A 26,646-nucleotide genomic window follows, 5' to 3' on the forward strand; every position below is an offset into this window, starting at 1 on the left:
TTACAATGACTGGATTTTGCTGTTTGGAAATTCCTTGGTTGTTCACCCAAAAATGAAAACTAGCTGATTTCCAGTGTTTTGTAGTTAAGGAACAATCAGGTCAATTTATGTTCACATAGATATATGTGCTGATCTTCTTACCATTCTGAAAGAGATGGGATGATATGACAACCATGAGTTTTACTGATAACTAAAGCCTCGGGAAGAAATTTTTATAATTGATTTGATTCACAAACTTGTTGAGATTGCTTCTTTGTAATTCTGTAATCTTATTACCATTCTGGAATAGAAAGGATCATATTGTACTTGGGCATTTGGTGGTTTTTTGCAGTGTATTGGTACACAGCGGCAGGGTGCATGGTGGACATTACTAGGCCTTTATCAGGCCGATGCTTTCCGATCATTGGTACACATCTGGTTCTCAATTTTCTGTCATGCATCTGCTGAATTGTGTTGACAATTTTTGCATTTGTGGATGACTTAAATTTGATTGTCATGATTTTACTACATCAATCCTAGTTGTGGTTTTACATTAATTCAGAAAGTTTCAGAAGCATGTAGGACACAAAGTGGGTAACTTAGGTTGCTAATCATTGCTGAGCATTATTCTCTTACCATGCCATTAAGATTTGTGTTTCTCATGAACAAATTTGATGATGAGAGGGTAACCAAAGAAGATATAAAGAGGGCACTAGAAGAGCAGTGTGGTGGTGAGGAAGATGTATTTCTTATTCTCCATGCACTATTGCTTCTGTTTTTCCTGCTTAAATGTATTCAGTAAAATGTTAACCCTGAAGTCCTAGTCCTTTCTCATAATTTTCTCATGCTTCGACAGCTACCCTAGACAAACCCTGGGTTTAACACTCCTTTCAAATTTACAAAATATTCACACGCTCACATGCTGGTGTACGTAAGTGAAACTGACAAGGACAAAATACTCTGTATGTATGTCTATGTATAATCTGGTGTACATGGGTTTAATAACACTCCTTTCAAATGAACTGAATGTATCCATAATCTGGTGTACATACAAGTGCTTGCTGCAAATGTTCATTGGCATTATAGACTTTAAGGGGTGTATTTATAGGGGAGGGAGGGAGGGAAAATAACTACTTTTGTTGTGCTGGTACATTCTATATCCTGAATAATGTTCATTCTAGCATTGCTGGTTGGGTGGAATGTGAAGTGAACAGAGTCAGACCCAAAACTTATAATGCTATAGTTTCCATTCATTCATTTGACTTCTAGTTGAGAACATCCTTGCTTTTGCAGTATGGAAATGTTGTGCAAGCTCTAAGAAGAGGCGACCTCCGACTTCTTCGGCATGCTTTTCAAGAGCATGAAGACAGGTATGAATTGCTTTCATTGTGAAAAGCTGGAGATTGTACTGCATTTTCTATGAGATGCTAATTTATTTCAAATATATCAGGTTCTTTAGGTTTGCTGTATATCTTGTCCTAGAGAAGCTAGAACTTCAGGTCTATCAGAGATTGTTGAAAAAAGATGTAAGTTCCCAAGCAACTATAAATCCGCCCTCTGACAGTATAATTTCTCTGAAGATTCAATTCATGATGATGCTTTCTTCATTGTGCAGTTATATTATCCAAAAGCAGAAGGACCCAAGCAAAGCTCACCAGCTGAAGTTGGAAGTAATTGTCAAAGCATTGAAATGGTCATTGATGTGGATGAGGTACTTGCTCTGCTGTCCCTTTCAATCTTGTTTTATTTCCAGTTTCTGTTGTTGATAGGCTATTTAATCAAATATCTGGTCAAATTTGTAGGTGGAGGGCATAATGGCGATGCTAATACACAAAAGTCTGGTAAAGGGATACTTTGCACACAAGAGTAGAGTTGTGGTTTTAAGCAAGCACTGATATCCAACTCTTATGCAAGTCCATAACAATAAATTATACTCTGCTAGTATTATTAACTTGAAAGACTCTAAAATATAGTTGAATAAACATAACAGAATTAGAAAAGAACTAGAACAGTATTAGCTTTACCAATCATCCATGGGGTTTGCTGTTCCTTTTTGCCATGTTCACCGTCATTGTGATATAAATTCTATCTTTGTACCATCCGATAATTTTAGGTTGCCATACTAACATAATAAAATTCTAGGTTTCTGATACCATTAGTTTTCTTACTTTCTTTGTCTCTGGAGAATTGGAGATACCAGGATCTTGAGACTTGAGTAGTCCCATCTTTGGGGGATTTCAGTGTTAGCAGTGGTCCGGAAAGTTCAAATTTCTATTTATGCAGAGGAAATAAAACTATGAAGTTAGAATTCTTCCTGACAATTATTTTATGATTAGTCCAACGCTTCTGCCTGTCATGATGATGAAATAATAAATTTATCTCAGATTTTCCATGCAATGTTATCTTTATTTTTCTGAAAGGCTAGTGTTATATTTCTGCTCTGACCTACTGTATTGTACAGAAATATGCAAACCTAGTGGCTAATAAGTGGTTGATGATTTGGCCTTTTGACATTTACTTTGGTTGCTTTATCAGAAGTTGTCAACTAATTTGCTAAAACACTCAAAACGGTATTAGTTTGTTAAATTAAGCTACGTTAATATTTGCATGAAGCCCTTTTTCTTCTTCATGGAAAAGATGGTAATTTTGAAGGGACATTGAACTTTCCTACAAGAACTACTTTCTTGTTCATCAGCAAAAACAAGAAGCATTCTAAAGTCTTGAAATTAGGGAGGTTTGAGATCAACAGGGATGAACTGGTGGCTGTTAAAACTCAATTCAAGAAAGAGATAAGTGAAGTAAAGAAACCAGTTTGATATAGATCTTTAGTTTTTGTGCATTTCTATGAGCTGCAAAATATTTATACATCTCTAAACTCCACCTGCCTGCACCCTCTTTTTTTTTTTTTTTTTTTTTTTCTGTCACATATGTAGACATGATATTGTTTGTTTCCAACATTAAGTATATCAGAAAGGGTTAGTATGAGTCTTCCATTTCCTGCAGGGTAGCTATATTGAAACAATAAGCAAAGAAAATAGAAATTAGAGCTGATATATTGGAAGTTGTAGATGCTTTCACTAAGAAGCATGAACGCATATTACTTGACACACTGGACTAGGTTGACAACTATTCTCAAGAGTCGTCTGAACATCCCCTAAACTAGATGACAACTTGGTTTGAATGAACATCAACTGACCATTCAGGTAATGAAGAAATATACGGGGAATAGTTTAACCATCTTAAGCCTCAGCATCTGATGCCAAGTATGCCTTGCTTATAATTAATTACTTCTTTTATCCCTCACTCTTTCCCTTTGCTTTTTTCCCACTATATAATAGTAATTAACTATATACTCGGATACTCAGTTTGTACATAAAGATGCACTTAAAACAAATTTTCTATACAAGAACAGTTTCCTTTTCTTCCTGGACATTCTTCTCTTTGATAAAACGGACAAAAAGGCCGGTGCCAGTGGAGTTGCACTCTGACAGTCTTTCATAGTTTCATTCCATTGAGGAACTTTAACTGTTTGGTTAATTTTTCCATTTTTTCTGTCTGTTTTATTCCCCTTGGTTTTTCTCCATTACTGCTTGGCTGATTGGTTTTCTTAGTCTTGGATGTTGAATGATTGTGATGGTAGCATTGAATGGTCTTATAATCTGATCCGAAAGAGTTGTTATTATTAGATAGTGAATTATATTACCTTGTTTTTGGGGTTGAATTATTCCTAAAGAATAGTTATATATATATATATATATATATATCTATATATATCTTCATGTTTTGACTATACTTCTAGTAGTGGCCCTGTTCTGCATTTGTTAATAAACATATGGTTTTTAAATGATTAGTACATGTGTTCTTTTTAGTAGATTTATTGGGTCTGGGATTTTATATACATGTGGAGAGAATATCATCATTTGTAGTGTTAGCAAGAACCAAAAGGAAAGTGAATAGAATTAGGCAAATGGATTTCATGTAGTGTTCCAAAAGCATTCCTAAAGTTAATGGTAAATAGACTTGTTTCTCTCAGCTGGAAAACATATCATGCAGCGTTCTTTTGTCTGATAATGCTCTTACCTGTTACTAAAGAAAGAGATTTTTTCTCTCAAGAACTTGAATTGGAACAGATCGTCAAATTTTGTGGATGGATAAAAGTATTGATTAAGCCCTTGAGATGATATTGGGCTGTGTAAAGGATACATCTCATTACTCTTTTAAACAGTTGAGAATGACTCGCACATTCAACTGAACTCTAAGTTCAAAGTTATCCTTTTTTAAACGCCCATTTTGGAGACATTGTGACATTTTGTGCCTCTCTGTCATTTTATCTATTTAGTTGTCAAGCTTATGGTTCGTTGCTGTTTTCAACTTTTCATTTAGGGTCATAAAGAATGGCTTGCAGAGGTTCAATTTCTTGGTGTGGTAAGTCACCCAAATCTAGCAAAGCTTCTAGGATATTGCTCTATAGATGGAGAAAGAGGGATCCAACGGCTATTGGTATGTGAATATATGCCTAATAGGAGCTTAGAAGATCATCTTTTCAACAGGGTTTTGAACCCTCTTCCTTGGATCACGAGGTTACCAATAATGCTTGGTGCTGCTCAAGCTCGGATTGGCTTATCTACACGAGGGACTGGAAGTCCAGGTGAATATAGTTTTCATTTATTTGACCTATGTGTGACCTTGCATTTCCTTTGAGTTTGTTTGGAATGTAGAACTACCATATCATGTGAACATGTGACTCATCCATGTGAATTTGACCAATGGAATACCAAATCAATATAATGACCTGCTTAAGCTAGTGAAGTATTAGAAGTAGGACTAGGAATGTAGCAACTACTTATTACGTCATACATCTTTTACTTGTTTGCTGCATTTATAGTGGCATCTCTGGTTTTGGAACTTAAATTGTATCTGCTAATAATATTATTGCCTTCAGTTACATACATTGTTGGACACTGTCACTTCAGTAACTGTCCATTATCTTGATGTATTCTGTTCTCTAAAAGCTTTAGCTGTTGGGACCCTGTGGTTGTGTCACATAGTATAAGAGTTCTTGAGTTCAAAACCTTCAAATGACAATGCACTCTTCTTTGCTGTCTAGTACAAATCGAAATTGGACATAAAACTTGGGAGTAATATAAAAGAAGCATGAACTAAATTGTCATTATGTAATTTCTGCGCGTTAATTGGTACCCACTGTTTACTTCAAAACACTAGTCCCCTGATCTTGTTCTTCCATTGCTGTAGCTGAAAGTCAATTAAGGGGAAAAATTTAAATTCTCGCTACTTAAAAATGCTCTCTGTGCTTTAATGTTAATGTTATAATACTACATCATAGATTTGGTTCAGCTCTGCTTGTGAGCCTGAAACAAAAGCTGTCTTCTATTTTTGCTTCTGCCCATCAATATCCAAATGCTAAAGCGTGTATTTAAGGATGGTAGATAATGGCTTACCTCGCATGGTAGCTCTTTATTTGTTTGAAGACAAGAATTTTTATGTACTTTGTTGAACCTTTTTTGTTGCATTGTTTGAATAGGTGATATATCGAGATTTCAAATCCTCCAACGTGCTCTTGGATGAGGACTTTAAGCCGAAGTACTCAGACTTTGGGCTTGCTAGATAAGGGCCAAAGGGTGACCGTACTCATGTATCGACAGCAGTAAGTAGATAATAGATGACTTATTTTATTACTACCCCAAGTTCTTTTAGAAATCAATGTCAACTTCATTTGGAGGTTGGCAGAATCTTGTTTAAATTGCAATATTGAGAGGACAATTGGTATTAGTTATTATTCGCCTTTCTGATTCTTTGCTTCTATTTAACATTTTCCCTGGTTCATATTGTATTTGCTTTTGTTATCGGGTGGTAGGGACTCATGGATATGCTGCCCCAGAGTATGTTGAAACAGGCCATCTTTCCATCCATAGTGACTTATGGAGTTTTGGTGTGGTGCTATATGAGATCCTCACTGGGAGGCGTGTCTTAGAAAGACACCGGCCAACAGCGGAGCAGAAGCTTCTTTATTGGGTTAGACAGTACCCTGCAGACAGTAAGAAGTTCAGCATGATAATAGATCTGCTCCTGAGAGACCAGTATTCTATTAATGCAGCTCGGAAAATCGCCAAGCTGGCAGATAGCTGCCTGAACAAGAATGCAAAAGACCGGCCAACAATGAATCGGGTAGTAGAGATATTGAAGCAAGCTATACAAGATTCACAAAAGGGTACCAACTCTGTAAATAACAATTATTGATCTGCATAAATGAGTTCTTGATTTTATTATAAATATAACAAAAGTTTTGAAAAAGGAGAATGGTTGTTCATCCTCTGATGTGTTTGATCAAATGCAAAACATACAAAGAAGATAAGTTCATAAACAGGTTTCATATAGGGTCAAGTGCAATTGGCTCTTGCTGTATTGTATTACTTCAAAGTCTGTGATAGCACCTGCCAGATTCTTGGCTCTTTTATGCGTGAGTGATATATGGACTTCTGTATGATATGCTTCTATACTTGCTTGTTTGATTGTTTAATTAAAATTATTAAATATGTTTGGAGATTTAATTGTTTCCAATTATTGATTGAATACGTATTGTATACGGAAGATTTAAGTAAGAAACTAGGAATCTAGGATGGGACAAACTTGGCCGAAGATGTATATTCTTTTGAGTCCTTGACATGAAGATGTATATTCTCGTGTTTCTTAATCAATCCCAAAGCTCAATTAGGGGTGAAACGCAGTAAAGATGCACAAATTATTTTCATTGAAAAAGTTTCTGTTTGAATTTTGTGTTCATTTTCTGTGGCAGAACTTTTATTCTGATGGCAGAAACAGATTTGAAGTTCAATAGTAAAAATGCACACCAACTATTTGAGATTTTGCTTGTGCAAGCAAGCCCTGTTTAGTCTCTGCTTAGTTTTCTACAGTTACCCGTCCGAGCTTGCAGGGTCAATGATGAATCTATTTTATTGATTTTGTACATTTGCTTTAGTATTTGTAACTTTTCAGCATTCAAGTCCACAAAGCAGACAATGTAGCTATTTATAGCCAGATTATAGAGATCTTTCTTTCGCTTTATTCATTACTAAACGCACAGGCTATATTTACATTATGAGTGGTAAATGTTGGTTGGGCTTCTGTGCTTGCTCGTTACCACTGCAATTGGTTGTTCAAGAGTTGGGAGCTCCAGCATAAGATCGGATTCATATCAAAACGGCCGAGTACAAGGCAAGAGCACTATAGGGGATACGTCAGTACAATCTTGTTCACCTACTCAGTTATTTTCATGATCAGTTGTACTCAACTGCCGTTAGATCTAAATCCAATGGTGGAGGATACTGATGGAAAGTAAATAAATTTCAATCACCTTATTGTTATCCAGTGATTTAGATTTTTTTTCTTTTTTTCCTACTAGTCCCATTTTGCAATATCCAGACATGTTTTCTTTTGATTTGTACATACTTCCATACAAACGTCCAACTTATTTTGGTTAGAGTCAAGGTCAAGCAAGTCGATCGGAATTAATCCACATCAAAGTCTTGATCAAACTTTCGTGTTATTTTCATTCAGCTTTGGGATCCATTGAAAAACTGAATCCATCTAATTGGAAAAAAAAATAAAAATAAAAACATTAGAAACACTAAGAATACTTAATCAAAAATGGTCTCATTAAACCATATGTATAAGGGTATAATCCGAGAGAGACGATACTCTTTATGAAAGAAAAAGAGTACTACACACTCTTAAAAACACAAAAAAAATTACAATATACTGCACTGCAAATTAATTGTTCCAACAATACAGTCCATATATATACAAGTCCATTTGGGATTTTGGGTCATCTTGTAACTTTTATATAGGTTTGATTGTGACACGACCATCTTTGTCTATGAAGAACTTGTGAATATGGACAAGATCAGCCATAACTACTTGTATATCTTAGTCAAGTCGAACAATTTCCAAAGACTTACCCAAAAGCAAGTCAATTGCAATTTTAACACACACGTATAGTCTCCAAAATCTGGTGTCACAAAACGAGCTGAATCAATTTTCTTGCAATAGTTTAACAATTAATTATCGAGCTATTTAAGTTGAGCTGAATTCACTTTCACAAACTGAAAATGATTTGACTGAGATTGGGGCTGTTTTGGAGGGAGTTCGTCTACTGCTGCAGGAGTTTGAGTTAGTGAATTGGAAGCATGTTCGTAAAAAAGCCAATCAAGTAGCCCATGAATTGGCTAGATCAGCTTTGAAGAGTGTCCAGTCCATGTTTTGATGGGAGCGTGGTCCTCCTTGGCTTAGTGAGTTAGTTGAGGCAACAAATGATGTTAGGGGCTGATCTCAGTTTCTGAGATTGTATTAGCTTTCCCTGTATTACTTGTTTGAGTTTAATAGAGAACTTTCCTTGAATCAAAAAAAAAAAAAAACTATCTATGGTTAGTCGGCAGTACCTTCTAACTATCTATGGTTAGTCGGCAGTACCCTTTAACCATCACCTCCTCGTCCAGTCGGCAGTACCCTCTGATGCGTCCTTGGTCGGCAGTACCCTCCAGGTGGCATGAGATGACTAGTTGGCAGTTCCCTCTAGTCATCGCCTATTTTTGAGATATGAGTATTTATAATGAGATTTATGGGACTATGAGATTTCTGAAAGGTGTTCGAAAATGGTGACCAAATTGCATCCACTATTGAACTACGAAATTAGACCTTGATTTAAATTTCTCTTAATTTTCTTGGATAAAATTGAAATTAATAAGCCTCGATTTAATAGGAGCCATTGATATTTTTTTTCCCTCAAATATGAGCCGTCAGATTCAAAATATATCTATTGCTGTTTAAAAAAAAAAACCGACATTAGAACCGTCCATATAAAATGGATGGATCATAGCCGTCCAAAACATAACCATTGTAAACTCACTCTGGTCAGCTGGGGACATGTATGTCAGGAGAGGCCCACCATAGCAGTCCAAATTCATGGATGTCTTCTCTCTCTAGCGCATTATGGCGCGTGCACGTCGTCCTCTTCATCCAGCCCAGCGCGTCCTTTTCAACCTCTCCATCGGGGTGTTTCGTTTGGAGTTGGCCTGACCCAGCCCACATGTGTGGCCCCAATCACTATAGCCAAGTCTTGGTTTTGAAAAAGTCTCATATATATATATATATATATATATATATATATATATATATATATAGGACTTGGTTTGAGTCCAAATTATATAATTCCAAGACCAAGTCCCCCTAAAACCCATTGTTGGAGAACCCAAAACATGTTTGAGTCTCAAGTCTGGTATGGCACCCTTATTGTTGGAGTTGCCCATAGTAGAAAATTTAGTCATGGATCCGGCTTCTCTAAAGTGCATAGTCAGTGAAGTTCGTAAAATTCGTAAAATCTCAATCTTCCAAATAATTCAACGATTAGATTTAGAACCACATCACTTAATTAATACTAGTTTATTGGTGTTTTTCTTTTTATACGAGTTACACTGCCGTTAACTCCAAAAATAAAAAAAAAAATTTCCGTTCAGAACCTCGTACAGCCGTTCACGATAATACTAGTTACCAGATATAGGATCCTCTCCTTGCAACAAATTAAAAGAAGAAAAGGAATGCTAACTTTTTCTTCCGTTTTGCTTTCATTTAGTCTCCGTCAGTTGATCTCTCACAAACATACTAAAGGGCTTAAGGCTATCAGATTTGTATATATTTCCAATAAATTGTTTCAGGTAATTATTACAGGGCCTTTAAAATTCAAATATACCTGCAAGGTTTTTCGTTTATAAAATTGGTCATGGGTGCTTCCCATGTTTTGGAAGTTGTTTCTTGTCATCTATGTTATGGTTGAGGTGAAGAATTGCTTGTTCAGGGGCGTTTCATCAGGTCCTGATTGCCCTATAGCATTTTCAGTTGGTTTTGTATGCGTATGCTCAGATCCTAGTCTTTTTATAACTTTGAAGAAGAGAGGATTTCTTTTTTTGATGTAGTTAACGGCAAACAAGTCTCAGTTTGAGCAAAAAGCCTCAACATAGATATTAGGTGATGTGGTTCTAAATCTAACCGTTAAATGAAATGGAAGATGGAGATTTCACGAACTTCAGGAACTTCACGGTCTTTGAACTTTAGAGTAGTCGGATCATATATTAATGGGAAAGGATCCTCTCCTAAGCAATGAAGTTGCCTAACCTACCTAAGCTTTTATCTATATGTTGACATGTGGATATAATGAATCCAACGGTCTACAACTTCTCTCTTTATTAGTCTCTTCCTTCACTCCTCTCTCCCTCTCCTCTCTGTTCTTCTTTACGAGTCTGTCTACAGTGGAGACTAAACAAGTAGAGGAGAGTAGCCTGAGGCAAGCTCCAACAGATTGGAATATGATTTCGACACCATTTTCTCTTTGAGAAAAATTCAGTCACCGTCCCCAAACTATGCTGCCAAGGCCAATTTGATACCCGAACTCTCAAAAGTATCAATGTGATACCCAAAGACCTATTTTGACATCAACGTGATACTTCCATCCAAAATCTCTGACTGTGCCGTCAACTATGTGGCAAGGGTAAAATTGTCTTTCTTTACTAATTAATTATAAAAAAAAGGAAAAAAAAAACAAAGCAAAACAGATCGAGCTCTCTCTCTCTCTCTCTCTCTCTCTCTCTCTCTTTCTCTCTCTCTCTCTCTCTTCTATTCCCAATCTGATCCTCTCTCCTTTCTATCACTGGGAATGGATTTTTGGATTTATGAAGAACAGCGGAAATGGAGAAATTTTTTTTGATCAAAAGTGTTTGTGGCTTATGAAGAACAATCAGAGTAGCGAGAATCGCTGCCGATGTCGGTGACAAGGAGGAGACTCTAGTCCAGAGAGCTCAGGTGGAGGTGGACGAACTACTGGTCAGAGCCGGTGGAGGAGAGAGTAGCGGTGATGATCCAGGTATTGAATTAGAATCTGGGAAAGAAACAGCATCTCTTAAAAGCAAAACACGCAAATCCTTCTTGGTTCCAAAATCAAACTCCCAACTGCTCAAATCCACCCATCACAGAAATCAAGCTCCATTCTAGAAACCTTAGCAGCATAGTCTCATAGAAGTACCACAAAAACCTCGATCTGTCAAATAATTCTCTCAAAGGCTCTGTCCCAGGTTGGTTCTTGTCTCATCCAACCTTAGTCGAAGTCAATCTCTCAAAAAAAAAGTTCGGCAGCAGCTTCGGGTTTGATAACGGTTCGGTTTCCTCAGTCCAGAAGCTATCTCTCCAGCAACAGGTTCACCAACTCTATTCTGCTTTCTGGTTTCCCACACCTCAAAATCCTCAACCTTTCTCACAACAATTTGGGTGCTCTCCCTTCTGATCTTGCCAACCTCACTAATGTCCAACACCTAGACATTTCGAGCTGCAAAATCTCCGGCAGCTTGAAGCCAATCTCTATTCTTTGCGCATTGACCTACTTAGATGTCTCAAACAACTCCATGAACGGTTCTTTCCCTTCGGATTTTCCCCCAATTAGTCCCCTCAAAACATTTCGTTCAATAATTTCAGAGGTATAGTCGGCTTAGAAGAGTACCAAAAATTTGGGAAAACAGCTTTCTACAAGACTCAACCTTTACATAAGAATAACAACTACCCAAACCAAAATAAACCCATAAGTGAATCCAATGATCAAAATCTGAGTGACCCATTACATTTTGCCTCTTCCAACCGTTTGTTGCCTGTGGTTTTTGTTGTTTCAATGTACAGTAACTATGTTGTTGTGTTGTCCAATTGGATTTATATAGTTAACAGTTGAACCCAAGAACCCATCCCTTCTTATTGATTCTCGAAACGAGCTGCTGTAATTTCCTTATGGATTTGAAGATCGAATTGCAGTGGATTTGGTTGAGGTGGAGATGTAGAGGTGTTCATCAATCGCAAAATTGGATGAGAAAGAAGGAAGAAGAGATAGAAATTGGAGAGGATCTTGGCAGCGTTGGTGATGGTTTGGGCGAAGGAGAAGGAGAGGAGAGAGAAGAAGAAGGAGACTGAGGTTGAAGAAGAAACATAAGCCATTTTCTTTGATTTCTTGAGCGGAGGAAAAGGAGTGAAGCTTGCGGCGGTTTGGCTAGAACAAAATCCCAAAAGAAGAAGAACAAGAAGAACAAGAAGAAAAAGAAATGAAAAGAAGAAGAAAAAAATTAACAAAAAATTGGATAAATTGGTCATTTCATTTTTTTGAGGGACCTACATGCTTGCCACATCATCAAGTTGACAGCACCGTCAGAGATTTTAGACGGAAGTATCATGTTGATGTCAAAATAGGTCTTTGGATATCACATTGATACTTTTAAGAGTTCGGGTATCAAATTGACCTTAGCAGCATAATTTGGGGACGGTGACTGAATTTTTCTCTTTCTCTTTACCTAAAACTCTAATCCATCAAAATACTCCATATCATTCCCTGCCCCCAATAAATGATACATCCCAATTAAAGCAAAACCCTTCAAGAATCTTCCCAACAGAAAAATGTAGGGAAAATGCTCATTTGTTTACCCAAAACACTCTAAGGGATTATTTCCCCTTTACCCAATTAATGTTAAAGGAAAAACATATTGTGTGCCTTCGTCAAAGTGATTGATGGAGAGGGAATCAAGCAATTACCGATTAACATCAATCAGCATGAATTATGAACCAATCAGTAGTTAATGTCATCATTGTAATTGTTCTTTCCATTGTAATTCTCTCCCTATATAAAGGGGTTATGAAATGAAATGAGTAGACCAATTCCAATTCCCATTTTACTTTTACACGTTATCAACACGCTCAGAGCAAATAGTCAAGAGAAAAAAAACTAAACCTTAGTTTTTTTTCTTTCTGCCGCACCAATTAAAAAAAAAAAAAAAAAAAACCGTGCAGATCGGTGACCGCCAGCCCACGTCACCGGCCTCCATCTCAATCCAACGGCTTTCCCCCCTCGATCCCAGCCCTCCAGGCCGCTCGCTGCAGTCTCCGGCCTACAGCACCACCTGCAGCCCACACCCACGCCTTCGACCAGATCGGGGACCGCCCCCTGAGCCTGCAACACCGGCTGACCAGCCATTCCAGCCGGCCTCAATCAAATCCCATCATTGCACCGATCCATACCGGCCAGCAGCACCGATCTCAACCTGCAGCCCTGCTCCAGCCTACTCCGTCCTCCTACCCATGCGGCCAGCCCACAGCGCCGATCCCAGCACAGAATCCGGCAGCCCATCTGCAGCAGCGCCTCCGCCAACGCTCGGATTGGCCAGCCGGGATCCGCTCGTCTCTTGCTCCGCCCCGGCGCCCCTGCCTAGCCTAGCCCCAGCGCCCCCGCGCCCTCGTCCAGACCGGCTTCTGCAAGAAGTTTCTTCTTCCTGCAAACAGCAAAACAAACAGAGAGAACCAGAAAGACGAAGACACGAAGGAGGAGGAAGAGAGAAAAAAAAAACGAAGAGAAACAGAAAAAAAAAGTGGTGACCGGGCTCAAAGATCAGACCCGGCCCAAAGAAAAAAAAAAAAAAAAACAGGGTGACCCGGCCCAAATTTAAAAAAAAAGAAAAAAAAAAGAGAGCAAAAGTGACCCTGGCCGAAGTAAAGACCCGGCCCAAGAAAAAAGAGCAGGCCTCTGCAACCCAAAAAAAAAAAAAAAAAAGCAAAAGCAAAGAAAAAAAAGAAACAGGCCCTGCGGCCCAGAAAAGAAAGAAAAAAGAAAAAAGAAAAACAGGCTAATAAAAAGAAAAAAAAAACAAAGCCCACTGCTGAAAAGGGAGAGGAAGCGGCCTAGTTTCATAAGCCCAAAAACATCGCTATGCACGCCTACATCAACACGCGTGTGCGCTAGAATTGTTTTCTTTTTCGAAACCAAGTATGTTCTTTTTAATTTATTTTCATACTATGGTAAATTCTCATTATTTATTTTCTTGAGCATGCTATATATTTTATTGTTTATGCTTTTATTATAAATTTTTCGAGCAAGCTTAGTTAGATTATATTAATTATTTTACGCATGCTTTGTCATTTATGCTTTATATAATTATCTTTAAGCCATGATTATATATTTGATTTTTGAGCATGCCATATATATCTATATATATTGTTATATATTATTTATGAAATTTTGAGCATGTTTTTATTTTATTTACGCTTATATAAATTATGTCTACACATGCTTTGTATTTTACTAATTGTTTACATTTTATTTTACGCATGCTATATTATTGCTATTATTATGTGTAATATATAATTTGTTGTATATTTGTGCAATTTGAGCATGTCATGTAGTTTATTTTTATATGCTATATTTAAATGTGCTATGATTATTTTTAATGCAACATATCAATACCGTTTGGCCATGATAATGAAAATTCATGCGCATTATACACACACTTACTGTGATAAAGTATTTTCACATAGCATCAAAAAAAAAAAAAATGTGACCATTACGAATCTTGGTCTTGAAATCTAATTCATATATTTGGAAAATAATTTACGTGGATGTCTTTATGACTGTGTAATTTATATCTTCTCTCTTGTTTTATGTAGATGGCTGATCCAACTCAACCTGAGTTTGACATCTTGGACTCAGAAGGACTTGAGTACCATCGTTGGGTTTCCGATATGGAAACTGCCTTTGTGGCAAAAGACTACACTGCCACCATTACTGATCCCAAAGATGATGAACTATCTAATAAGGTGAAAGCAGATGCCTTAATTTTTTTGAGGCGACATATTGATCCTAGCCTACGCTGGGAGTACCTTCAGTTGAAGACACCCAAAGCACTGTGGGATGCCCTTAAAGGACGTTTTGGGAACATTCACGATACTTTGCTCCCAGGACTGGCTGTTCAGTGGAATGGAATCCGCTTGCTTGACTATAAAAAGGTCAATGACTTCAACAAGGACATGTTGCGTTTAAAGGCACGTCTCAATTTCTGTGGAAGGGAAATCAGAGAAGATGATATGATCTACAAGACTCTTACCACCTTTCCTAATTCAGCTTTTATACTAGCGAACCAGTATCAGTTGGATTATGACAACAAAAGAATCACAACATTCAATAAGTTGATAAGCCTACTGCAAGTGGCTGAGAGACAAAATAAGATTCTCTTGAATAACAATGCCAGGCCCACTGGGACAAAGAAAATTCCCGAGGCTAATTATGGAAAAATGAAAGGTGGAAATAACTCCAATGCAAGGGGGTTTAGACGTGTTGATCCCTACCCACGTGACAACCATGCACCACGTGGAAAGGGACATGGGGATCATGGCAACAAGATGCAAACGGAAAGAGTTGACAATGAACCATGCTATAGGTGTGGATTCATTGGGCATTGGTACAAGAACTGCCAAGCAAAAAACAGAGTAGCAGCAAATTACAAGAGGTATAGAGAGTCTAAAGAACAAGTGGCTCACTATATGGAAGAAGGAGGTCATGACCTAGACGTCAACCTTACAGTTGCAGACTCTAATGGCAAAGAGGAACTTGCTAAGTCAATGGATGCTCTCAATCTTGACTGATCTGCTTTATTCATTTTATTTTCCAAAGACAGTTGTGAAGGCATAATGCCTCATTTTTAATTAGACTATTGTTTGGTCTTAAAATTTATTTTCAATCATGGATTGATGAATTAGATTTCTGAAGAAAGACCTTTGATTTGCTTATCGTTGGCTTATTAATAAATTTTGAATTTATTCTGAAGCACTGAAACTATTCAAATTTATTTCTATACACATATTTACATGGTTCGAAATAGCACTATCAAGATGTAAAGCAATACATCCAGAAAAAAAAATTATTAGAATGAAAAGAATACCATTCTACGCAAATAGAAATACTCTAAAGAATATGAGTTATATTTTCTAAATACCTCCCATTTATTTGTAGGAATGAATGGAGGAGAACTTGAGTGCTTAGATGATAGTGGGACTACCCACACAATATTAAGAAATAGGAAATTATTCATTGAACTAATAGCCTATAAATTCCTCTGTGACTACGATGATTGGATTATCACAACTAATAAAATGGCAAGGAACTGCCAAATTTTTGCTGCCTAATGGCGCAACATTTCAAGTCACAGACGCTCTATATGCACCAAGAGCTAATCGAACCTTGTTAATGTTTCAAAGCAATTTGTGCCAACGGTTATCATGTAAAAACACACTGTGAGAATGGAACTGAATACCTTGATATTAACTCTAATGAATGTGGAAGGAAACGCATTTTAGAGAAATTTATGAGTCAATCTAGTGGACTGTACCCCACTACGATTTGGATCATTGAATCCTATATTGTCACCAACAATGAAATGTGGGACCCTGACTCATACAGGCTTTTGCATGACCGCCTATGGCACCGAGGTCATGACATGATGATCCGTATTTTTAAAAAGCACTCACACGGACATCCCTTCTTTCGAGTGAAAAATGGGAGAAAAATCCGCCACACTGCAAGGTGTCGGTTCTAGTATTGCTCAAATGCAGTCATTGCTTTCTGAAGTACCAGAAGCACTACCTCGCTCCCATTATGCCTCATTAACTATTTCAAAGGCACATCACTCGTTTTGCAAAGCCTGCTTTTTAGCAAAAACATGATCGAGACCTTCCTATGCTAAAGATACAAAACAAAACATTCCATTCTTACAAAGGATACAAAGAAATGTCTGTGGACCTATCCATCCAGAATGCGGACCATTCAAGTACTTTATGGTTCTGGTGGATACTTCGACAATCTGGTCACATGTCGTTTTATTGTCCACCAGAAATGCTGCAATACTCCTAGCACAGATTATACGTTTAAGGGCTCGCCACCCTGATCACCCTATAAAGTCTATAAAGGCTTGATAATGCTAGAGAGTTTACATCAAAAGCATTTGATGATTATTGCATATCTATTTGGATCGATGTAGAGCATCCTGTACCCCATGTGAATACACAAAATGGTCTCGCAGAAGCCACCATCAAAAGGCCACAGATGGTGGCTAGGGCATCGGTTATGCGCACCAACCTGCCTATATCTGCATGGGGTTATGCAATATTGCACGCAGCTTTACTTATTCGTTTAAGACCCACAGATAGCCAACCATTTTCTGCGTACCAGTTGGTAACTGGATATGAGCCTGACACTTCACACTTACGCATATTTGGTTGAGCAGTATATGTGCCTATTGCGCCCCCATAGCGCACCAAAATGGGTCCTCAGAGACGATTAAGTATTTATGTTGGATACGAATCCCCAACAATTATTCTCTATTTGGAACCCTTGACAGGCGATCTCTCTACCGCTAGATTTGCGGATTGTTACTTTGATGAGACAGTCTTCCCGTCGTTAGGAGGAGATAGGAAAAAGGATTTTCCAAGGGAACGACAGGAATTGTTGTGGTTTGTCCCCACTCTGTCTCATCTTGATCCCCGCACTTCACAAAGTGAAAGTGAAGTGAAAAGAATAATCGATCTTCAGAACGTAGCAGATTCGATGCCTGATGCGTTTACTGATATCGTAAAAGTGACGAGATCACATATACCAGCTGCAAATGTGCCTGCAAGGTTAGAAGTCCCCAACAAGGGGCACGGTGCCGCAGATAGAGGCACTACAACGGCACTTAGTGGAGGTGTGGTTGAGGCCGTGGCTCCCCAAGGAAGAGGGGGAGGTCACTTGGTTCGATTGACACTCACCCAAGGAAGAAGAGGGTGAGTAAGGCACAAACCAATCATCAATGTATAGAATCCCTCTCATGAGATTGTCTCTGATTATAGTTATATCCATGAATCAATACTGGAGGACGCTCCGATGTTTGAAATGATTCCAGAGAACAAAGAATCTCAAAGGATTACGAGAGTACGTATGAGTTGATAGAAAGATCTTCCATACACATTGATGATAGATACTGTTGCTCAAGGAATCATAGAGCACGATGATATCGAACCACGCTCTATTGAAAAATGTCAACAAAGAGCATATTGGCCTTAATGGAAAGAATCAGTCCAGGTAGAATTAGATTCTCTGACAAAGAGACAGGTATTTGGTCAGGTAGTGCTAACCCCACCAAGTGTAAAGCCTGTAGGACATAAATGAGTCTTTGTCAGAAAGCGTAATGAGAAGAATGAAGTCCTGAGGTACAAGGCTCGCCTTGTGGCGCAAGGTTCCTCACAACGCCCTGGAACTGACTACGAGGAGACATACTCTCCCGTAATGGACGTTATAACGTTCCGCTCCTTAGTTAGCTTAGTAATTTCCGAAGGACTGGAAATGCAGCTCATGGATGTGGTTACTGCATATCTCTATGGGGATCTAGATTCAGAGATATATATGAAAAGTGCCTAATGGCCTTACATTACCCAAGTCAAGTGACTCTAAACCACAGAGTGCGTTTGCAATTAAGTTGAAACGCTCACTTTACGGATTGAAACAATCCAGACGGATGTGGTATACCCGTCTAAGTGACTACTTGATTGGGAAGGGATATAAGAACTATGAATTATGCCCCTGCGTATTCATAAAGAAAACAAGTTCCGAATTTGCAAATTGTAGTAGTATATGTCATAACTGGTACTCTTGATGAAATAAGAGAAACCGCGAGCTACTTGAAATCCGAATTTGAGATGAAGGATCTTGGGAAATCTCGATTCTATCTAGGTCTTGAACTAGAACACCGAGTTTGTGGAATATTAATCCACCAGTCTGCATATGTCACTACTACAAAAATTGAATCAGACGACGGCTAAAAACTGTCGTCTGATGCGGAGCTGACTGTCGTATATCTCGCTGCCGTCTGATGAAACATGATTTAGAGAACTGTCGTCTGAAGAACTCGGCATCCATGTCGACAGCATGTCGACAGACTGTCGATAGCTTGTCGACATCATTAACTGTCGTGTGAACGTCACTCAGACAACGGGCAACTGAAGAACCCGTTGTGTGATGGTGATTCAGAAGTCATTTTTTTTGTTAAAACTGTTGTGTGACTGTTATTCACACAACTAAAACATTGATTGCATCCATGATCTATATTACTCTCACACAACAGTTTTTATTGTATGGCTGTTGTGAACATTGTGTACGTACAGCAGAAAATGAAATCAAAAATCACCAAATGAACAGTAATTACCAATATATATCTAATATTGTTATAATCCACATAATTGTACTGAAACGTATTAGACAATATTGCCAAAAAGGAGCACTATACTACTCCAACACCAAAATATGGAGCACATCTATACTACTCCACTAGCAAAATAAGTGAATAAATGTACTTTAAATTCACTTTGGAGCACAAAAACACATTTCTAGCCTATTTCTTCAACACATAACTTGCGAGCTCATTACGCACTTCATCAATTTCCACTTGACCATAAACATGGTTGGCTCTCCTAGCCCACTGTAATAGTTTGAAAATAACAATGAAAGAAATGTTAGAGAAGAAGCACATAGCACATATATAGAGCATAGAGTATGCAAACAGATAAAAGCCTCAAGGATACATTAAAATACCTATAGACTGCGCAGACTCAAGTCTGGTCTACAACAATCATGCAAAACAAAATGTTATAAATTAAATGGTATGCATGTTAATAGTCTTTTTTGAATATGGTACATAACTACATTGTCCAACCACTGGAAAATAGGGTATTGACTTCAACAGTTCAGCCTTCTAGGTTACTAAAATTTTCACTAGCCAATTCAAAAAAAAAAAAAAAAAAGTACAAGCTATTTTCTTTCAGTGTTCGTGTATTAAATCTGATGCAATGAGTGTAGCTACTTCTTATAAAGCCTAAATAAAGTCATTTCTAGCAGCAGAACAATTCTTAAAACCTTCCATATATAGTATATTAAGTAGTTACCTTTGATGGCTAAAAGTAAAATGTTTTTGTTAAGACTAAGACTCCAGAACTTATGTTAATTATTTGCAGTCCCAACTCTATCCAGGAAGGTCCAAATAATTTCTGGAAACACATAGGTACTTCATTTACCTCAATTACAACGGAATCAAACCCCTGGGAAAACAGAACAATTGGAACATATGACCTTTTGCCTTAACATCTATACTGGATTCTCAATTCCCATACAATTAACACCAATATGCAACCAGGAGAAGAACAATTAACAACAAGAACAGCAAACATATGGCAACTGATTAACAAAATTATGTTTAAAGTTTGTGAGGTAGAAGATAAATTATCAAGTTACATTATATGGAAGAATACCTCTGCCTTTGATTCTACTAGAGCGGTCTCTGAAGACTCATAACACTTGCTGTATCTTGCAATAGTTCACTTCATACTGTAAAAAATTGGCACAGATAAACATCAGCAGCTATAATTTGTATAAAACAGGGTACAATTAATTTCATGTGGCTATAGCACTTGCATTGCAGCATCATTTCTAAGTTATTATATATGAAATCAGTATTAGATCGGCAACCGAATTAATGCTTCGTCTCAAGCTTAATGCAATCATACAAGAGATGCTCTAACCGAAAATATATGGTAGAAAGATACCAATGGAACCAACTAATTAACTAAAGACATTACTTTGTTTCACTAATCCTTGGAGAAAAGAAAGTATGGTTGCCAATGAAATGTCCCATAAAGACTGGGGACTGGAGAAAGCACCTTTACCTAAAGAGGAGACAGCATCTTCAGAGAAAGACTAATAGCTTAAGAGAGTAGGGATATTCAAATATTGTAATATCAGTGAGGACTAAGGACATATGAACTCTCACTCAAGTGCTAATTGATCTTCTATAACAGGTGGCTACACACAAGTCAAGACACTCAAACAGAGATTGTAGACTTATTTACGTAAGGTGAATAGGTTAGCAGAGATTTGAGACTTGGTTAATAGGTCATTAGAGAGCTCAACAACAAAATTCACAGTCTGGATATAAAATACAAGAACCAGCCAGACCGGCATTGCATCAGCATAAGGCGAAGACTTAAAGTCATGTAAGAATCCTCAAAATCAACCCATATCCAACTTCACCAAAGGCACAAACGAGGAACAACCAAACAAGGGAGTTCTCACGAAACAAAAATCTCCTTTAAAGTCTAGTAGAGTAGATTATTTTTCTGCTATAGGTTTCAACGCTAGAGTGACCAGATTACCAGTAATGGAAACTGAAACTGAACCTTCCAGAGTAAACAAAACCTTTTACAGATACGCATCAACATTAGCTTACCAAGGTCCACTTCAGACTCAATTAAGATAGAAAAGAGGTAGCCATTGATTTAACAACAACAAGGTGACCAGATTTCAATTCTGGACTCGCATCCAACTTGTCACAAATAACACATTGTTTTGCAGAATACATAGCTTCGAATTGCTCATTAATCATCACTACCCACAGAGGAAAACCCCCAAACTCAACAACTATTAGTACTAAACAACTATTGAGCAACAATGTAGGATTGACATTCACACGAACCCAAAAGAAAACATGGGAAACAGAAGCACCCACTAGTCCATCTAATAGAATAAAAACAATAAAATATAAACAAATTATAGATGTGATGCAGACATTGAAAAATTTAAATCAAAGCCCCAGATAATTTCAACCAAAGACAAAAGGAAAATTATAATAAATAGAGTAAACATGATCAGAAACACATGCATGAACCTCAAAAAATTCAGAAAACTTAGCCCAAAATTAAAAAAAGTAGAAAAATTTACCCAGCACTGGAAAACTCAAAAAGCTTGCCAGTGTTAGAGAAGACGATGACAACAACCTCAGCATCGCAGAGAATAGCCAATTCCTGAGCTTTCTTGAGTAATCCAGCACGCCTTTTTGAGAATGTGACTTGTCTGCTGTTGGTGTTCTCAATCTTCCCCCTACCCATTTTTTTCTTCATAACCCCAAAAAAACCCAGAAAGCCAAAACCAATTAATAACCCCCCCCCCCCCCCCCCCCCCCCCCCCAAAAAAAAAAAAAAGCCTAAAGGCCAGAGCTTTAGACTACCCAATTCATAAGAAATGAAGAATCTTTCTGGGTTGTGTCTCTGCCTCCCTCTCCCTCTCTCTAAAATCAAGAAAAGGAGTGGTCTTTCTGGGCCTCCAACTCTTGCTACACCTGAGAAAATCTACAAATAGAACAACAATAAAGTATCTTAGTTAGAATTTCAAATAGGAGATCAAAACGAGACCTAAAGATGAACTACATGTGTCTTGGGTTGGCTTTACCTTCTCCATCACTTATCAAACCCCACCACAACACACAAACAACAGAATGAAGAATACCCTTTCCTAATCCCCAACAACCAAACAAAGAACATGAAGAAACAAACCCAGAAACCCATCCATAAATTTGGGTCCTCATGATAAAATACTAGGCGCAGTTGACCCCATGATAATTACAAGAAAAAGATCAGAACTTGAGAGAACCCAACGGAAAACAGGACGTAATAATCAAAAATCATTTACAAAATCGGAGAGAATCAACAGAAAGAAAGTTTTAATACCTGAAATCGCATCCAATGTGGGAAAAAAATGGAGGCACGCGAACAATTCGGTCTTGCATATGTGTATTCGCTTCACCAACACGCTCGGCTGGCTTAGTCAGCTCCGAGTTCTGAGTTTTCGCTCCAGGTTCTGAGTCTTACCAGATTTCTCCAACAGCTTCGCTCCAAGGGAATCAGGTCGAGCTGAATAAAATCGATCTCAGTTCAACGCCTCAAATCCCGTTCGCAGTCTACCATCGCACTCGGAGAGATGAGATTGGTTTGGGAGAGTGACATTTTGGCGAGAGAGTGAGCTAGCTAGGGTTTTGGTTTTGGGTCGTCTGTTGAGAGTGAAGCGAGTCGAGAAAGGGCTTTGGCCTGTTTCGATCGGGTCTATAGAGAGAGAGAGAGAGAGAGAGAGAGAGAGAGAGAGAGAGAGAGAGAGAGAGAGAGAAGAAGGTTTCGGTATTTGTGTCAGTCTAGTTACTTTAGTTCTTTTTTTTGCTGAAGTGTAGGGTTTCAACCGGGTTTGTGATGAGACCCTATCAATTTAGACAAGGACTCACACAACAGATTTATCTAAGAGTGTGGTATGAATGCAGCCATCTAAATTTGGGATTAGTCTCCTATTAATTTGGCTTCCCTCTTTGGGGAGCTGGAGGAAACATCATGGTGGGAAATCTCCCTCCTTTCTGTTAATCGTATAAATCATACCACAGTTTTATTGTTTCTCGTTGTATGATTAGCACCTGTTGGGCAAAATTTTGGACTTTGAGATGGGATTTGGCACCACTGACATGGTGGGAAAGTTGCCGCTCAATTTTTTTAGGGTCATACAACAGTTCTGTCCTGAAACGTTGTCTGAATTTGATTCATAATTTCATATCAGACAACAGGTTTTACAAAAACGACGTCCAAAAAAAAAAAAATCAATCAGACGGCAGAAAACTGTAATGTGTCGTCTAATTCAATTTTTGTAGTAGTGTGTCCAAAAGTCAGGCGATATAACATGGACAAAGCACATTATGTTAGCACTCCCATGATCAGTCGAAGTTTGGATGCAAGGAAAGATCCATTTCGTCCAAAGGAAGATGACGAACAAGTATTGGGAGCTGAAATTCCCTATCTAAGTGCAATAGGCGCATTATTGTACTTAGTCCAATTTACTCGACCAGACATTGCATTCTCAGTGAACTTGTTAGCTAGATTTAGCTCAGCGCCAACGCAGCGCCACTGGAATGGTATCAAGAACATTTTCGATACCTAAAAGGAACCATTGACTTGAGACTGTTCTTTCCCTATAGAGAGACAAGAGGGACCGCACATGGAACTGCAATCCCTAAAGGAAATGTTGATGGCGAAAACGCCACTCACTACACTAAAACGCCAAATGACGTTTTGGTCGGTTTTTGTTGATGCTGGATACATATCTGACCCACATATCGTTCCCAAACTGGTTATGTATTTACCAATGGGAACACAGCGATATCTTGGAGATCAACCAAGCAAACCTTTGTGGCGACCTCCTTGAACCACTCAGAGATCATTGTTCTACATGAGGCGGTTCTTGAGTGTGTATGGTTAAGAACTATCATTGCACATATTCGAGGGACTAGTGGTTTGAGTTCTATCACTGAAGAGCCTACTTGCATTTACGAACACAATGCAGCTTGCATCGAACAGATGAAGCTAGGTTATATTAAGGGTGATAACACAAAACACATATCGCCAAAGTTGTCCTACAATCAGCAACAACAGACTCTCCTCAAGATTCAAATGAATCAAGTAAGGTCTGAGGAGAATGTGGCAGATTTGTTCACCAAATCATTACCTAAGGATACATTTGAGAAACATGTGAAAAGCATAGGAATGTGAAGACTTTCCAAGCTCCCTAGATTAATGTAAGTATCAGGGGGAGGTGTAGACGTCAGGGGGAGTCTAACACACACATGTCATACTCAAATGTAAAAGGTGCGTTGTGCTCTTTTCCTTCGACCAAGGTGTATTTTTGTCCCACAGGGTTTTTATTGTTACTTGGCAAGATTTTTAGTGAGGCAACAACTCATGCACCATTTCGTCTTTGACTTGGCACAAGGGGGAATGTTAAAGGAAAAACATATTGTGTGCCTTCGTCAAAGTGATTGACGGAGAGGGAATCAAGCAATTACCGATTAACATCAATCAGCATGAATTATGAACCAATCAGTAGTTAATGTCATCATTGTAATTGTTCTTTCCATTGTAATTCTCTCCCTATATAAAGGGGTTATGAAATGAAATGAGTAGACCAATTCTAATTCCCATTTTACTTTTACAATTAATTCTTTTTTTCTTCTTTTTATTTATTTTTGGGACTTTTTTGCCCTCTTCCCCCTCACCGATTTCTCTCTCCTCCCCCCTCACTGATCTCTCTCTCTCTCTCTCTCTCTCTCTCTCTCTCTCTCTCTCTCTCTCTCTCTCTCTCTCTCTCTCTCCAGACGACGTCGGATTTCTCTCTCTCTCTCTCCAGACGACGTCGGATTTCTCTCTCCCTCCCTCCATCCCTCCAGCAGGTCGCCCATGACGCCTGCTCTCGCCATCGCGGCGCCGAAACTCGTCGTCGTGCTCTCCGTGGCCAAGCTCAACGCTAAGCCAACGGTCCTCGTCGCTTAGAAGCTCGGCGAGGCCGGGGTTGACCTTTTGAAGGAATCGACAACGGACTGAAAACTGCTATCTGGGACTGAAAACTGCTATCTGCTATTGTGCAGTCATAACCATAAAAGTTGTTACATTAGTGCCTCCCAGTAGACTTTGTATTGGGGGCCAATGATGACTGCTTTATTTATTGACGGACTGAAAACTGCTATTCCAAAGTAAATGTAGTGTTAAATTGCAGTAGTCGATAAATGAAAAAAATTGTGTGGTTTGTGTCAATCTAGTGGGGGTAGTAGACAGAATATTGACCCTCAAAATGTGGGTTTTTAGACATTATCTGTTGTTTTGAGTGTGAATAACTTCTATAATCTGTGAAACATAGGAAGCGGTGTAATGTTTGATGGTCTATTGGGGGGCAGTAGACACATTAGTGCCACCCAGTAATGTCTTTCTTAGGAGACAGTAATCATCTCTTGTTGATTTGTTTGTGATAAAGTGCAATACACTGTGAATCCTTGAAACTGGTGCAAGTTTTAATGGTTTAGTGGGGGGCAGTAGACACATTACTGCCCCCAAATAATGTCTTCATACGAAGTCAGAACCCTTCACTTAACTGGTGCAAGTTTTAATGGTTTAGTGGGGGGCAGTAGACACATTACTGCCCCCAAATAATGTCTTCGTTTTAAGTCAGAACCTTTCACTTAACTATCATTGACAGATTATTGTACTTTAATAAACTCAAAACAACATAAGACTTATCAAAACTCTAATTTCAATGATTAATTAACCACAGTTAAGAAATTAGTGGGGGGCAATCATCTGTCTATTACCCCCCAATAGACCACAGTTTTGACGTCATCCGAGACCTGCAAGGGAAGCCCACACCAGATTCCGGCGTGGAGCTTCGGAGCTTCCCGGACATCTGATGAACAAAACCGGTGAAGCCCAGACCCGATTCCAGCGTGGAGAGCTTCCCGGACATCTGACGAACAAAACCGGCGAAGCCCAGAGGGGTTGGGATCGTGGAGTTAGATGGCGTCATCCTCTGGTGGTCCGACGGTGGGACGGAGCGGCGACGGTGGAGGCCGACATCGACGGTGGAGTGGTAGGCGTGGTGGCTCAGAGAGAGAGAGAGAGAGAGAGAGAGAGAGAGAGAGAGAGAGAGAGAGAGAGAGAAATCGATGAGGGGGAGGAGAGAGAGATATGAGTTTAATTTGTTAATTAAAATGAGGGCAATACTGTCAAACACTGTTAGATTGGGTAAATGGGGTTAAAAAACTCTTGGTGGAGTAAGTGGGCAATTTTTAGCCAAAAATTGGGTAAGTGGTCACAGCCCCAAAAATGTAATCCTAAGCAACAACATATTATGTTTGAAGATAAGTTCAACAACATATTAATCTGGTGCTAAAGAATAGTTATATATATGTTCATGTTTTGACTATAAAGAATAGTTATATATATGTTCATGTTTTGACTATACTTCTAGTAGTGGCCCTGTACTGCATTTGTTAATTAACATATGGTTTTTAATTGATTAGTACGTGTGGTTTGTTTAGTAGATTTATTGGGTCTCTGTGATTTTATTTACATGTTAATAACTTAATATAG

At 38.5% G+C, this 26,646-nt stretch overlaps 1 long non-coding RNA gene and 1 pseudogene across 1 annotated transcript in view; both read left to right on the plus strand.

Moving 5' to 3' along the window:
• The window catches only part of LOC112175215, a 46,086-nt gene that overhangs the window by 499 nt on the left and 18,941 nt on the right, over positions 1 to 26,646 (plus strand). The gene's annotated exons all lie outside the window — the stretch shown is intronic.
• LOC112175211 lies at positions 332 to 5,782 on the plus strand (annotated as a pseudogene).

The sequence above is a fragment of the Rosa chinensis genome, chromosome 7 (assembly GCF_002994745.2).
Source record: "Rosa chinensis cultivar Old Blush chromosome 7, RchiOBHm-V2, whole genome shotgun sequence".
Lineage (NCBI taxonomy): Eukaryota > Viridiplantae > Streptophyta > Magnoliopsida > Rosales > Rosaceae > Rosa > Rosa chinensis.